Here is a 15,143-nt window from a genome sequence, read left to right as displayed (position 1 = left end):
ATGGCGGTTACCAGAGGGAAGAGGGTGGGGAGTAGTAAAGGGTAAAGGGAGCCAAATATATGGTGATGGAAGATGATTTGACTTTGGGTGGTGAGCACACAAAGCAATATACTGATCATGTATCATAGAAATGTATACTTGAAGCCTATACAATGTCACTGCAATAAATTATAAAAGAAAAAATTCTTCCTCCAAAAAACCAAAAAAAAACCAAACCAAAAAAAAAAAAAAAAAACCCAACAACAAAAAAACCCCAAAAATAAATAGGCTTACTCCAAAGGGAAAGAAAACTTGACTTTCTTCTCTCCCATTTCTATTACATCTGTCTTTTCACTCACTCTTTCAAATTCCTTCATAGTGGCTTTGCTGCCTTTCATCACCATTGTCTTTCTTCTCTTTAATGATGTAAGACATGTTGCTCTATCCTAGTTTCGTGCTGTTTAATTTGGTTCTACCTTGGGGGTTGTTATTGCTAAGGGGGATACTCTATCAAGTTACCTTGCCTTTTCAGTTAAAGATAATTCAAGGCGTTTATAAACCAAGGGAATGAAATGACTTTAAGTGGAAAATAAAATAAAAAGGAGCATAACTGCATACTACAAGATAGCAATGCAATTTAGAGCTAGAATTGATCTAATGTGTTCTAATGCCATCATAAAAATTTTACATTATAAACATATGTAAACAGCCAAGCTTTCCACAGTCTGGCTTTCAGGTCCTTTACTGAAGAAAAACTAAACTGAAAATAATTGAAAATGATCCCTTTGTTTGGAAATAACAGGTAGGGATCAAGTTTCTAGGTTATTCTATTATATGTAAAAAAGTAATGTCCTTCTCAGTGAAAGCTAAAATATGAGGAACATGTGCAGGCCTGAATGTTAACTTTGGCAAGCATGAATGTGTTTTATTTTCATAAAAGCCTTCCTTTATTTCAGCTTTCAGATTCTTTTATTGTTTTGCTTTATTTTTGGTGTAGTCTACATGAGGATCTTCCTTTGAGGCTGTAAAACACAGGCTTTCATTTGGAAAAGAACATTTTTATTGACTCCATATGCCTTTTGAGTGTTTGTTTTATCTAGAGGATTCAGCCTGGAAAGACATTGCTAAAAAGAATTGTCTGCAGTTATAGTTTGTAGCCAACAAGTCAACCTGCATTAGCTACCAGTGGCCCTTACTATAGGGAGTGGCCCTATGGAAGGGTTAACAATGGTTCTAAAGCATGGTTCCTGCCCCAGATGCATCTGCAGCTCCTGGGAACTTGTTATAAATGTAGATTCTGACTCCACACCAGACCTACTGAATCCGAAACTCTAAGAGTGGGGTCCAATAATCTGTGTGTTAAAAACCCTCCAGGTGGTTCTGATGTGTACTAAAGTTTGAAAACCACAAGTTTACTGTTACAGAAACCCTATATGAGGTGACATATTTCTTAAGTACATATAAATGCCCAACATCCTTAGGTCCTTCAGATGATGCTGAACGATGTTTAATGATGGGTGAGGCTAATAACAGTGATGGTCATAATTCACATTTTTTCTGATTGGCCCTATTCCCAAGCACAATGATTTACTCAAGGACTCACAATGAGTTACGGACATGTCCCTTCTGAAGGGCTCAAATACAACTAGAGACCTTTTGAGGTACCAGCAGCAAACGTGTTTAAATGGCACTGATATTTACTCTACCCCGCTCTTCACCTACTATTTGCAGGCAACTCCTTCCTTTTGAATGGTGGCTTGCTCCATGACTTTGCTTACCGCCCTTGCTGTGTGCCCATCCTCAGAGCTTGCACCTACTCTGCAGGATCCAAATCCGCCTCCTGAATGCAGTTTCAGAACTAACTGCTCTCTTAACTCTATCTCCCATTCGCACAGTGGTCATAGTCACTTGGATGTCCTGCTATTAACACTGACAGAAATCAATACAATTGAATTTATCATTTGCCTCAAACATCTCCTGGTAATTTGCACAGATCTACAAGTTACCTGAGTTTACCACTCTTTTTCCTTCGCTTGCTTTCCTTGTAATGGCCTGTAGGTTCTTCATGATAGTTCTCATACTCATCCCTTCTTGTCTGTTCCTGCTATTACTGTATTTAGAATGCAAATAATTAAGCTGCAAATCTGTTTTCCAAAAGCTTTCTCCCCTCCCTCCCTTCCTCCGCAAAAGGAGTTGACATAGCATGAGTGCTTTATGCTAACCGTTTGACCTTGACTCCCATTGGCCTCCTTCTAACTACAGATCAGTCTCCACACTCCTGGGCCTGACATTTAAAGCTCTCCAAGTTCTGATCTCAGCCTACTTCTTTCACCTCCCGTCCACTCTCTCCTCCTTACAGATTATTTACTCTGATGGTTCTTAAACTCAGAGTCACTGGGAGGGCTGGTTAGAACACAGACTTTTGGGTTTTACTCCCAGAGTTTCCCACTCAATAAGTCTGGGGGTGAGGCCCAAGATTTTGAGTTCCTAACAAGATCTCAGGTGTTAATGGACCAAATGCTTATGTCCCCCCCAAACTTCAAATTAATATACTGAAACTCTAACTTCCAATGTGACTGTATTTGCAGGTGGGGCCTCTAAGGAAGTAATTAAGGTTAAACGAGGTAAAAAAAAAGTGGGCTCCTGACCCAATAGGATTAGTGTTCTTATAAGGAGAGATCTAGAGAGCTCTCTCTCTCTCTCTCTCCACTCTGTGAGGACACCATGAGGACAGCAATCTACAGCCCAGAAAGAGGGCTCTCCCTAGAAGTTGAATGGGCCATTACCTTCAGCCTCCACAACTGTGAGAAAATAAATCTGTTGTTTAAGCCACCCAATCTGTGCTGTTCTATCCGAGTTGACTAACACACCCTGGGAGACCCTGAAGCTGCTGCTCCCAGGACTGCACTGAGCAGCACTTCTCTAGTCCTCCCCAGTGTGTCCCTCTGTCAACTTGGCCTCTATGCCTTGCTGACAGGCCTTCCTCTCCTCCTTCCATTGCTCGAATCTCACACATCCTTCTAAGCCCATCTTGAGCCACGCTTCTTCTCTGAAGCATCCCAGCTCTCCTACCACAGTAATTTCTCCCTCTTCTCAAAGCCCTAGTACCTGTCTTTAGATTTGTCTGGTATTTAACATAAGCTACCTTGTATGATTCTTTCTCCTTCATGTACTTGTTTCAGCTTCACTGCAAGCTCCTTGGGACAGGAAATTTTTCTGTCTCCTTTCCAGCATAGTGATTTATGCATAAGAATTCAATAAATATGTGATATTTGACAACCATGGCATGTATGGAGAAGTTCATAGAAACTGCAGGGGTGAGTTCTTCAGGTGTCGGTGCCATAGGCCTCCCAATCACTCTGAGAGCCTCTTGGTAATGTGGAGGCACAGCTCACCAGAGAGCACGTGATTACTTGCTTCCCTGCTTAGAGAGCTTCCCTGCTTAAATTAATTTACTGTGTACAGAAAAGTATCCTGCAAGAGCTCCTATTTTTTCATGTTTGGAGATGAAAGAAGTATTTTTTAGACAGTATGTCTAATAATAATAATGATACGCTGATTCAATAAGAATGAACATTTACTGAGAGATCGCTGTGTGCTAGATGTCTCACATATGTTACCACTTATAATCCTCCAAGCAACCAGCAGGCTTAGGAAATACTATGCTATTCATTTTACCGATGAGAAAATTGAGGCATAGAGAGGTTAAGCGGTTATCCCAAGGTCATATAGGCAGGCAAAGGGAGCGAGCTGCTTGGGCCATGACGCATGGTTCGGCGCTCCCCTGGGGTAATCAGCACACCCATGCCCTGTCCCTTCTCTTTAAATAAGCAGAGACCTATTTGCCAGAGGTTTATACAAGCTTGATTTCCAACCTTTAAGGTTTAGATTTACTATTTCCTTGCCACTTAATACAATCCGTATTTCTTTTAAAAAGAGAAATCTAACAGTTAACAACAAGTCTTAACTTCTAGTGCTAAGGGAGAACGGAAGGAGAAAACATCCCATATCTCTCCTTGGAAATTAGTTATGCAGTGCATAAGTAAGGTTGTGAGGCAGCAGTCTGCAGTTTTCAATTAATGCCACTGACCTCACTGGTCACAAAACCTGTTCTCAGTGAATAAAAACAGACATTATGGCTCAGTGGGTCCAGAGAATTTGTACTGAGTTTTGCTTGCTTGACTTGGTAATTTGCAAAATGTTTTTCTGACATCTTAGTTTGTCAGCATTTCTATAAAATTCCCAAACAACTGATTCTAACCTGTTTTTATTTTTCAATCAAACCCAGAACAATCACAGCAATAACAAAAATTTTGAAGAGTATCATAGTTACCCATAATAAGAAAATATTAGGCAATTTTGAAAACACCTGGTTTATCATTGACTTAACTTTTGCTTAAATTCAATGGATAAATGCCTTCATAAAATATGATTTATAGATTAAGTTATATATACATATGTGATGTATATATGTGTGAAAACATAATGTGTGTGTAGATCCAGATAATTCTCTTACCCATAGAGCAATTTTGAGATCCTTTGACTCCTCAGAAAAAGTTTAATTGGGCAATTTATTCTAGCCCACAGATTTAAATCCAAGGCCTGCAAAGCTTCGAAATCTACCACATTTAATTAGTTATACCTTTTTACTCAAACTAATTTACTGTGCATAGAAAAGTGTTCTTCATATTTCTTTTAAAAGTAAAATTATGATTAAGAAAGAAATACCTGGACATTTAGAATTGGAAAGTGCAGAAAATGATAAGCAGGCAGAAAAAAACACACCCTTGCCATAATTTTACCACACAGAAGTAAATGTTGCTTTATTTTGGAATCTAAAAGAAATTTAGTATCCTAAATCTTGATTAATTTAACAAGATTTATTTCACTACTGCTTATCCATTCTATTGCTGACCTACATCTTGAATCTGCCCACATCTCTCCATCACTATTCTCACCAGCCCAGCCTCTCACCTGCCTGCCTCCTTCTGTCTTGTTTACCTTCATTCTTTTCCCACGCTGCACCCTTGCTGAAATCACTCCAATGGAATCCTTTACTTTTGGGTGAAATGATCATCTCAAAAGAGCACTGAGAGGCAGAGTGAAATATTGGACCAATAATCCAAAGACCTCTGAGTGACTCTGTAGGGTTGTTCTGAGACTCAAGTGAGCAAAGGGTATTTGAAGATGGCTCTAAACTCCAGTAAGCTGTGATGTGAGTAGGTACTAGTTAGAACTTTGAGCACAATGCCAAATGTAAGGTGTTTTTAATTTTAAATTTTATTTTAAATTTAAATTTTTCTTGTTAAATTTTAGAAAAATGTACACAGTATTTTCAAAACTACTTGAAACAATGTTAGTCTTTGAGAGGCAAGTAACTTTAAGTCAGAAAACAGGGTTCTAATACCACTGATATTCTGCATGGCCTTGGAATGAGATCTGATTCTCACCAACTGAGAAATTAAAAGATGCACCTCCCATACCCACACCCCCCACACACAGATGTTGACTTAATATGGGTAGCATTATGAAATAATCTTTCAACTATTCATGCAAAAGAATAAAAATAAACAATAAAAGTACCCCTGTTCTGACCTAGACACACACTTAGATTAGTGTACTAGGAATGACAATTTCCCCATTGCATGAGGTACAGCAAACACCTGCTCATTCTGTGCTGGGAGGACTCTTAAATTTTGCAAATGTTGTCACCAATGACTCCCAGCTGTCTCAATTTAAGTTCAGGTTTCCAGAGAAAATGAGATGCTGGGCAGAACAACTGCATTATGAGAAAGTAAGGTCTGGGATGTTGATGCCCTGGCCAGAGTGTAATGGAAATAGTCCTATAAGTGAAGAGTTAACATGCTCTTTTCTTCACTCTGGGCAGCTTGGTCATCAAAACACAATATTTTCCCTCCACCAAAGAGAATTATTCTGATGCTTGACTTGATTATTTAAACGTTAATCTTTGGTGACCACAATGAAAGAGTCAGCATGGATGAAAAGCATAACAGAGTCATGAAGGTTTGTCTTTGTATGAGTCAGGATATTGATAACAAATAGACTGAAACTGAAGTAAGGGTAATTTGAGGACAGTTTAAAAAAGAGACTGGAAAAAAACAAGATGGTGGCGTAGGTCACAGCTGCACCCGCCGCCTCCCGCAACCACATCAAAATTACAACTAAAATACAGAACCACCATCACTCAGAGCCTCCTGAGATCTGGCTGAACAGAAGCCCCACAACCAGGGAACTGAAGGAGCATCGAGACCGGTAGGAGGGGCGGAGACGCGGGCGGATCGGGGCTGAATCCTGGAGACATGGCCGCGGGCCCACACCCGGTGCCCCGGCTGAAACCCAGGTGGGAATCTCAGCGGTGGGGGTTTCCCAGAGGAGGGAGGGGTCCCACCCCCACAGCAGGCCCCCAGCCCAGGGCTCCAGGGCTGGCAAGAGACGTCCCCACAACTCCGGGCTGTGAAACCAGTGGGGACTGTCCCTGAGGGTCGAGGAGGCTGCGGGAGCCCCAGCAGCTCCTCTAAAGGGCCCGGCACGGACTCACTCGGACGCTCCCTCTGAGCCCAGCGCCGGGCAGCAGCCTGAAGGGACCTGGGACACTCGGGGAGGAACTAACCTGCCTGAGATCCGGGCGAGAGCTGGAGGGGCGGCTTCCTCCCAGGCAGAAGAGCTGTCGGAGGCCATGGCTCCTTTGGCGAGTCCTCCCCGCACACAGCCGGCACCTGAATCACCAGCACCTGACTCACCCCTTTGGCCCCGCCCCGTGATTCCCGGAGGCCCCGCCCCTCCCCACCTGCAGCTCATCTAGGCCATTTCCAGGGGCTTTTCTGTGCAAGTGGCCTCTCCAGCCTCATGCTTAGGACTTTCCTAAAATCTCTCGAACAAGCAGCAGCGGGCCCCATAAGGCTTGATAAGGGTTCCCAGGCCTGGCACTCATGGCAGCCTGCATTGGCTTACAGCTTGGCCTCTCCTGGACAATGCAAAGCCCAGCACAATTAGCAGCCAACTACAGTTTGCTGTGTAGCTCATGCTGGGTGGCCCTGGGCAAGGCACTGGCATAGGCTGACTTTGCACCTCCCGGGAGGCCTCAGAGACAGTGCACCTGGTGGTCAGACTCGACCACGCTGGATTACAACCCTACCACATCCAAGAGTGACACTCAAGGGGCGCACTTGGTGAACACCAAAGCTCCACTGAAGTAAATCCTGCTCCACAGGGGTGTCTCCAGCACAGCAGCTCTTTGGCTGTAGTTGCAGCTGGTCCTCACAGCTGACTGGCCTGGGGGTCAATTCCTCCCAATGATGCCAACAGCAACCAAGGCTCAACTGCAACAGGACAGTGCACACAGCCCACATAGGGGAGCACCTAGAAGGCCCAGCTCAGGTGACTGGGGAGGCTGAGCCACTGGTCCCTACAGGACACCTACTACACAAAGCCACTCTACAAATTCCAGGAGACATAGCAGCTCTACCTAATACATAGAAACAAACTCCTGGGAGGCAAAGAAACATGTCACAAAGGAAAGAACAGAAGAAATCTCTAGAAGAGGAACTAAATGAAATAGCTCCAAGCAAGCTAACAGATACAGAGTTCAGAATTTTGTTTATAAGGATGTTTAAGCATATTATTAGGGAAATAACTGAGAAAATCGATAACATAATAAAGTACCAATTTGAAATGAAGGCTACAGGAACTGAAATGAAGAATAATTTACAGGAAATCAAAAGTAGAGTAGAGGATGCTGAGAATCAAATCAGCAATCTGGAACATGAGCAAACAAAAAACACCCAACCAGAAGAGCAAAAAGAAAAAAGAATCCAGAAATATGAAGACAGTATAAGGAGCCTCTGGGACAACTTCAAGAGGCCCAACACTTGTATTATTGGGGTGCCAGAAGGAGAAGAAAGAACAAGAAATTGAAAACCTATTTGAAAAAATAATTACAGAAAACTTCCTTTACCTGGGGAAAGAAATAGACTTACAAGTCCAGGAAGCACAGAAGGTCCCAAACAAGAGGAACCCAAAGAGGCCCACAGCAAGACACATCATAATTAAAATGCCAAAGTTTAAAGACAAAGAGAGAATCTTAAAAGCAGCAAGAGAAAAGCAGTTAGTTACCTACAAGGGAGCACTCATAAGACTGTCAGCTGATTTCTCAACAGAAACTCTGCAGGCCAGAAGGGAGTGGCAAGAAATATTCAAAGTGATGAAAAACATGGAACTACAGATTCAATTTTAAAAAAAGAATTTTGGGGATGGAGTTTATTACAGGCATAGAAAAAAACCCATCAACCTTAAAGATGATCTCCTGAACAGAAGGGAGATGTAGTCCAAGTAAAATGAAAAGTAAAGAGGGGGAAGTGAAACCAATTATTCAGAACTAAGGAGAAGCAAGCATGGGCTGTAGAAGGTAACAATTATACATTCTGATTTCTTTGCTGATTAAAGTAAGTGTGAGACTGTGGGATAAGCACTGTCTCTGCCACTTATCTGCGTGACTCTAGCAAATTTCTTAATCTATTTGTGACTCAATTTCTTAACCTGAGAAGTATAAGTTATGTTACTGGCCTCCCAGGATTGTGAGGAGGAACAGCATAGTGGTAGACGACTTGTTTGGATCCCAGTATTGCTCAGCATTACTGTAACCTTATTTAATATTTGCTATTTCTACTTTTGGAAAGGATTCAATGTACTCATTACCATATCACATCACCACTCCTATTATAGTTATTTGTGCACAGCTTTTTGATTGCACTGAAGAGCCTTATCCTGCTTTGAACATCATCAGACTGACTTCAACATTGAAAAAGCCAAACCTCATAAATTCTCCATTTTTCCACTTGTCCTGAGAAATGCTAACCCCTGGTCTTGGAAGGCAATGCTAGCTAGCTGTTTTCTACCATCCCAGGGATGAGACAGGGCATAGATTTGTTGGGTGGGATTCTGGATCTCTGGTTATCTCTGAAAGGCTTATCAGCTAAAGTGAGAAACTGCTTCTGACTGTGCTTTCAAATCAGTATTAAATTGAAGATGGCCAAGTGGGTTTTAATATTTCTTCCTCAGATAAGCTGAAGACATTCTTGAGCATTTTCTTCCATAGGTGGCATCCAGCTGGAGTTTCAGCTGCAGACTTGGGCCCAAAAGCTCGTATCATTCTTCTACCAACTAAATATTATTAATGTTAAGTTCTCCTACATTTCTGATAAGAAGAGGCCCTTTCCACAGTGAACCATTTCCAAAAAGTTTCTTTTCTACTTGTGGACATATTTTCTATAGTTTAAGGAGCATAATTAGAAATAATGCTTTCTATATAATTAATATATTGAAGCACATTCATAGATTCCAAAATGTGAATCTGTAGCTCTCTGATTTCCACTTCAAATTAAAATACATTACATTTCACTTTAGTTGCAAATGAGTTATTAAAATGACCAAAAGGATATGATTTAAATTTCAAGAAACTTTTAATAAGCAGGGATTCAAAGATGTTACTCATAAAAAGTTAAAAAGAGGACAGATCATAGAATTAAAAATTAATCTCATGTATTTTAATTTTTATAGTTGCTAAATATAATTTTTTCCCCTTTGTGAGCCAGTTGTAACTCAGACATCAAATACCCCTTTTGTTTGTAAAGCTTTTGAGATTTGGGTTCCCCAAGCTGTAATAAAAGCTCAGATAAGGAAACAATATGACAAGGGATAACTCAGCAATTAATCATTCTGTGCCTCATTCCAAGTTGTGTTATCCAATGGAAAAAACTCTAGTTAATATGTTTTTGTTAAACACATTTTTCACTGTCTACTACAGCATAAAATATTCAGAGCCCTTGGTAATGAAATAGATGTTACAAAAGTTTTTTTATGATGAATATTGTAATCAAGATGCAAGAAATGAATTTTGTAACAGCTTCTAAAACTGTAAGTAACACATTCTTGAGAAACAACAAAAAAGTTTAAACCACTGGGTCAACTTTAAGAGGAATAGTATGTTATAATTATTTAACCAAAGCTAACTACCCAATTTAAACCATTGGGTCAACTTTAAGAGGAATAATGTGTTATAATTATTATAAATATTAAAATAATTTCTACTCATGTTATACAAAACTTACTATAGTATTTCTGTATTTTTTAATGGCATAGGGAAATCTAAGGCACTTTTAACTATCTCTTGATTAAAAATAGGTGGTGATACGGTGAATTTTGTTTTAAAAGCAAAACAAACTTTTTTTCCTAATAAAAATATACTGTGGGTATGTTGGACATGTTAGAATTTTAAAATTAAGAGTACAGCCCAACCGGGCGTGGCTCAGTGGTTGAGCGTCGACCTAGGATCCAGGCGATCGGGGTTTGATTCCCGGTCAGGGCACATGCCTGGGTTGCCGGATAGGCAGCCGATCAATGACTCTCTCATCATTGATGTTTCTATCTCTCTCTCTCTCCTTCTCCTTTCCTCTCTCTAAAATCAATAAAGAAATATTAAAAAAAAAAAAAGTGCAAGCATATACTTTTCTGGACAGGTTCCTCATTCAGAACATCTTCCCCTTTCTACCTCCTCATGACCCAGGTTACCCACTGACCCTCTGCCTTCTCTTTCTTCTCAAGCCAAATTTCCCCTCTTCTAACATGACCTTGTTACATAACGTCTCCCTTTTTAGTCTAGTACTATGGCAGGAAGTCCCAACCTCAGCAGTATCGCCATTTGGGGCCAGATACATTTGTGTCATAGGGAGCTGTCCTGTACACTGAACAATGTTTAGCAGCTTCTCTGGTCTCCACCCACTAGAGGCCAGGGATACAACTACCACTCCCAGATGTGACAACCAAAGTTTTAAGATATTGCCAAATGTCTCTGGGTGGACAAAATAACCCTGCTTGAGAAACACGGATTTAGAGCAACGGGTGCAAATGACTTAATGTTCCCCTTTGAATATGTACCTCATCGTGTGGGACTGTGTTCAGAGGTGATGCTCAGGAAATTCGTTAAGCGAATGCAGAGTGAGATGCTGTTTGATTACTGCAGTACGCTGCTAGAATAGTGAACATGGTGCTTTTATAACTTGAACTCTCAGTTTCACTTGAGGACTTAAGCTTCTATATCCATTTTGGATTTGTTTATTTTCCAATATTTGGAATAGAAAGAGGAGAGAAGACAGTGCTTTTCCATATTGATAGATCTCATTTGGCTCATAAATTTCTAACGGGACTCAATCCCTTGTAGTTTTTACTTTTTTTTTTTAACTACTAGAAAAAGATGATATCAAAATCTATTTAAAAAGAGAAGGCAAAAAGCAAGGTAAAATGTAGAAAAGAGCTAATAAATAAGTAAATAAATAGAGAGAGGAAAAAAATAAAAAAAATGTGCTTAAAATACAGATGATTTTTTCTATACATATAAACCCATTTTTAAAAAGCTGAATTCAAATAAAAATATTTTTAAAAGGAAAGTGTACCCTTCAATGCGAAGCTACAAAAAAATATCAGTAGTAATTGGTTTTTTAAATTTAATATTACAGTTAATTTTCTAACACAGACATACAAGGGAAAAACCAGAAAAAAGAAAAAGATGAGAAAGGAACTTTTAACAAAAGGTAGACAAGGAAGAAAGTGAAATTTGGGAAGATTTTATGAGAATAAAAGAAGTAAAATATGAATGCTTTAAAAAGCACACTTAGATTTCTAACGAAGCCCAAGTCCCTTTACATAACATGTACACCCATTAAATATCACTTGAATAATGATTTAATGTCGTTTTAAACAATTATTTCCCTGTAGAGTATGAGTTAGAAATTAAAGGAACCAAAAAAACCCAAAAAACTACTTTATTTTACTGATCAAGAGGTAAATGAAAACATGTACAATTTTTCCAAATAATGTTTACTTATTTACAGATTGAATTTCATTTAATTCTGTGTTCCTGACTTGAGAAATCATGGGGAAAAAGTCCAAGTAATGGAGAAAGATTCATTCAGAGTATTTGGCCTTTACACTTATTAAGAAGATGAGCACACGGTGGCTGAGAGCCCTGAATCTAAGGTCTAGACTAGCTGAGTTAGAATCTGACTCCCCACTTTCTAGCTGCCTGCCCCTGGATTTGAGATCCCCAGAGGCAGACCCTGAGACAGGCACTCACGGGTAAATGGTCTCCCTGGGGAGGAATCCCAGGAAACACTGATAAGGGACTAAGGCGGCGAGAACAGGAGAAAGGAAGGAAGCCAAAAAAGAACGTGGTCTCGAGCCAGCCTCGGGAGGGAGAGTGGAGCCGCATCTCACAGGGGAGCTCTGGGGTCTGCGCAAAACACACGTCAGAGTTGTCCCGACCAAGGAAGCTGAATTATAGATTTTTGTTTTTAATCCGTCAATTTCCTGCCTTTTATTGGTTGAGGGCTGCTCCCTGGGGCATTAACCTGCGGCACCCCAGTTTATCCTGAAGGGAGCTGAGCGTGTCCCTGTGTCTTCTCAGACAGAAAGCGGCAGGCTTTGCAGCATGCAGTGCTAGCTTATGTTCAAATGTTGTATTTCAAAGTTGCCACAACACCCGTATGATCTTTCTAGACGGAATAAACCAAATATAAGTTTTTAGATGAACAAAAGTTCAATATAATAAATATTAGAATAAATACTGGGATAACTGCAACAATATTTCCACTGGAAAGGGAGACTTCGTTTTCTCATTTTGGACTCTTCACGCCACCAGGATATCAGGTGTACAAAGGGGACAATTGATCCTGCTGTTAGCTGGAAGTGCTCATTTTAGGGTGAGTAGCGAAGTAATCCAAAGGATGGAACCCAGGCTCCTCTGTTTCAACATGTCCAGTGTCAAATGTTCATAGGATCGTATAGAAACCCATATAAATAAGACCTTCGAGAATTGAACGTTTTTATGTTTCTCAGTTAACAATCCTACAAGCTGAGGTTCCTCTGAAGCCAAAGGGAACATGTTCTGAACAGGGGCATTTGGAGGTCATAAGTGTAAACCATGACTTGAGAGCGAATTATAGAAATGACGATTGTATCCTCTACTATATTTTCCTTTTGGCTGTGCTATAATATAATATTCAGTGAATTTTCATCTTCTCTCTCCTTTACCTCATTCTTTTATAAAGGGTATGGTATTGTTATGCTAACTTTATCATTCAGTCTATGGTAATGAATATTGAAATGAGATTGATGGAATTAGAAGAGAGGGTATGAATATAAACTCAGAAATCCTGCACCCATTAACTCATGAGACGTTGGCTTGCCTTCACTTTTGATTGAACAATGGTTATGTTATATTGGGCAGTAGTAGTCCTCCCTCCAAACCTCCCCCAGTTGGAAATATAAACAACTATTTGAGCAGGTGGAGAAGAGAACTGTAGAGAGATGGCAGGTGACAGTGGAGAATCCTCTGTTATCACCAGAGATGTGGAAAGAACGTTTGAGTTTTCTATGGCTCAAGGGGACCCCACAGGGGGAAGCTGGACTTCAGCCTTCTTGCTGGGACCCAATTCCAGAGGCCTGGCCACTAGAAGCAAAGAGTAAAGGAGCAAGAGCTATGGTATGTGCTGCAGGAGGCATCACTGAGGGGTCCCTGAAGGAAGATGGAACACATACAATGGTCCCCAACACTAGGCTGCTCACAAAGCCAGAGTTTGGATGCAACCATACAGAGAACATTGAAGACATCTCCCTCCTCCCCTTCAGTTTCTGTCCCCAAAACCTCTATAGCAGAAAGGGATCCAGAAGGGGGAAAGAAAGGGAGAGCAAAGGGTCCATCGAGCTCCCTTCACACGTCAGGTCCTTTGGGCCGGATTGTGCCTGTTTGGGGACAGTTGCAGGATGAGGTAGGTAGGGATAAGTTTACACAAAGCTTGGCTGAAGGTAGCTATTGGAGAAAATGCAAAGCTGTTTCATATCTATGTCTGGCCAATTTTAATTATGCAAAAAAACCCCCCACAACAACCCATACTCAACAAAGCCAGAAGAGGAGAGTAAAAGAGAAAAAGAAAGGCCAACTCTGAAATAAAGTTATGTTAAATCAGGTGGTTACCGGGACTGCAGATCTTCTTATCCACCACCACATGTTTTTAATGTTGCCATACAATACACAGCATTAAAAATAAATACATGTGCCCAATTCTATATATCAACACTGATATACATATGTAGTTTTTTGGTGTGAATCTATGCTAAAAGATGGGCTGCATGCCTGTGTGTGCAAACATACATATATACCTATAAAAGCAAAGCAAAAGTCTTATATACTTACATTCTCTGGGAATAAAGCTATGATACTATTTATATGCTGTGTTAGAATTGCATTGATAGTTATAAACTTCAGAGAACCTTGGAAGGTCATGGATTCAGGGAGTAATGTTCTGGCTATTTCTGTATTTCTTGATAACCTCTCGTGAGCTCAGCTTATTCCTCCTCTCTGGAACCATCCCAAGGTGTAAGGCAGATTAGCATATCACATGTAAAAAAAGTATTTATAGCACTTAATTGGACACTATCAGGAAGCACAAAATGTTAAAGACAGGCCAAGTACCTACTTAGCACTTACCTTGGTGTTATCTTTGATGTAGTGAGAAAAGTTAAATATCCATGAAAAAGCACAAATAAATCTGTAGCATTTTCATCACAGGAGAAACAAATCTCTATTCTTTTCTTTCTGAGGATCTCTCATGAATGAAGACCATATCCTCTAATTTATATTTATGACTTCTGTGGTGTGATTTTTTATGTTCTAGAGTTTAAACCTGTATTAGGCTCTTTTTGACTCATACTGACATTTTCAAAAAAATCTCTTAGAAATTCCAGATCATAAGTGTGTATAATTACCAAAATATAGTAAATCACAAAGCAACTTGAAAGAAAGGTTACTTAACAGTAATATCCTAAAAGCTTATGAGGTAGCAACTTCGCCATGTGAAACAGATTTGAGTTTGAAATAAAATACTTACCTCTTGGCCCATTTCAAAGTAAGAGTTGAACACTTTTCTCACATAAAATTAGGATAAAATGAAATTTCCCTTCTGGAAACACCAAGCAGGAAATTTTACATTTGAAATCAGGATTTGGGGAATTATTATTGCTTTTTTTGGAGTTACCAAGACCAACAAATCTTTTGTACTAAATTGAAGAGAATATCACAGTTATGGATATTC

At 40.1% G+C, this 15,143-nt stretch overlaps 1 protein-coding gene across 1 annotated transcript in view; it reads right to left on the bottom strand.

Moving 5' to 3' along the window:
- Positions 1-15,143, bottom strand: part of UNC13C (unc-13 homolog C) — a 462,926-nt gene that overhangs the window by 26,414 nt on the left and 421,369 nt on the right. The window lies entirely within an intron of this gene.

The sequence above is a fragment of the Miniopterus schreibersii genome, assembly GCF_964146895.1.
Source record: "Miniopterus schreibersii genome assembly, chromosome: 1".
NCBI lineage: Eukaryota > Metazoa > Chordata > Mammalia > Chiroptera > Miniopteridae > Miniopterus > Miniopterus schreibersii.
This window is presented reverse-complemented; position numbering and strand designations above follow the sequence as displayed.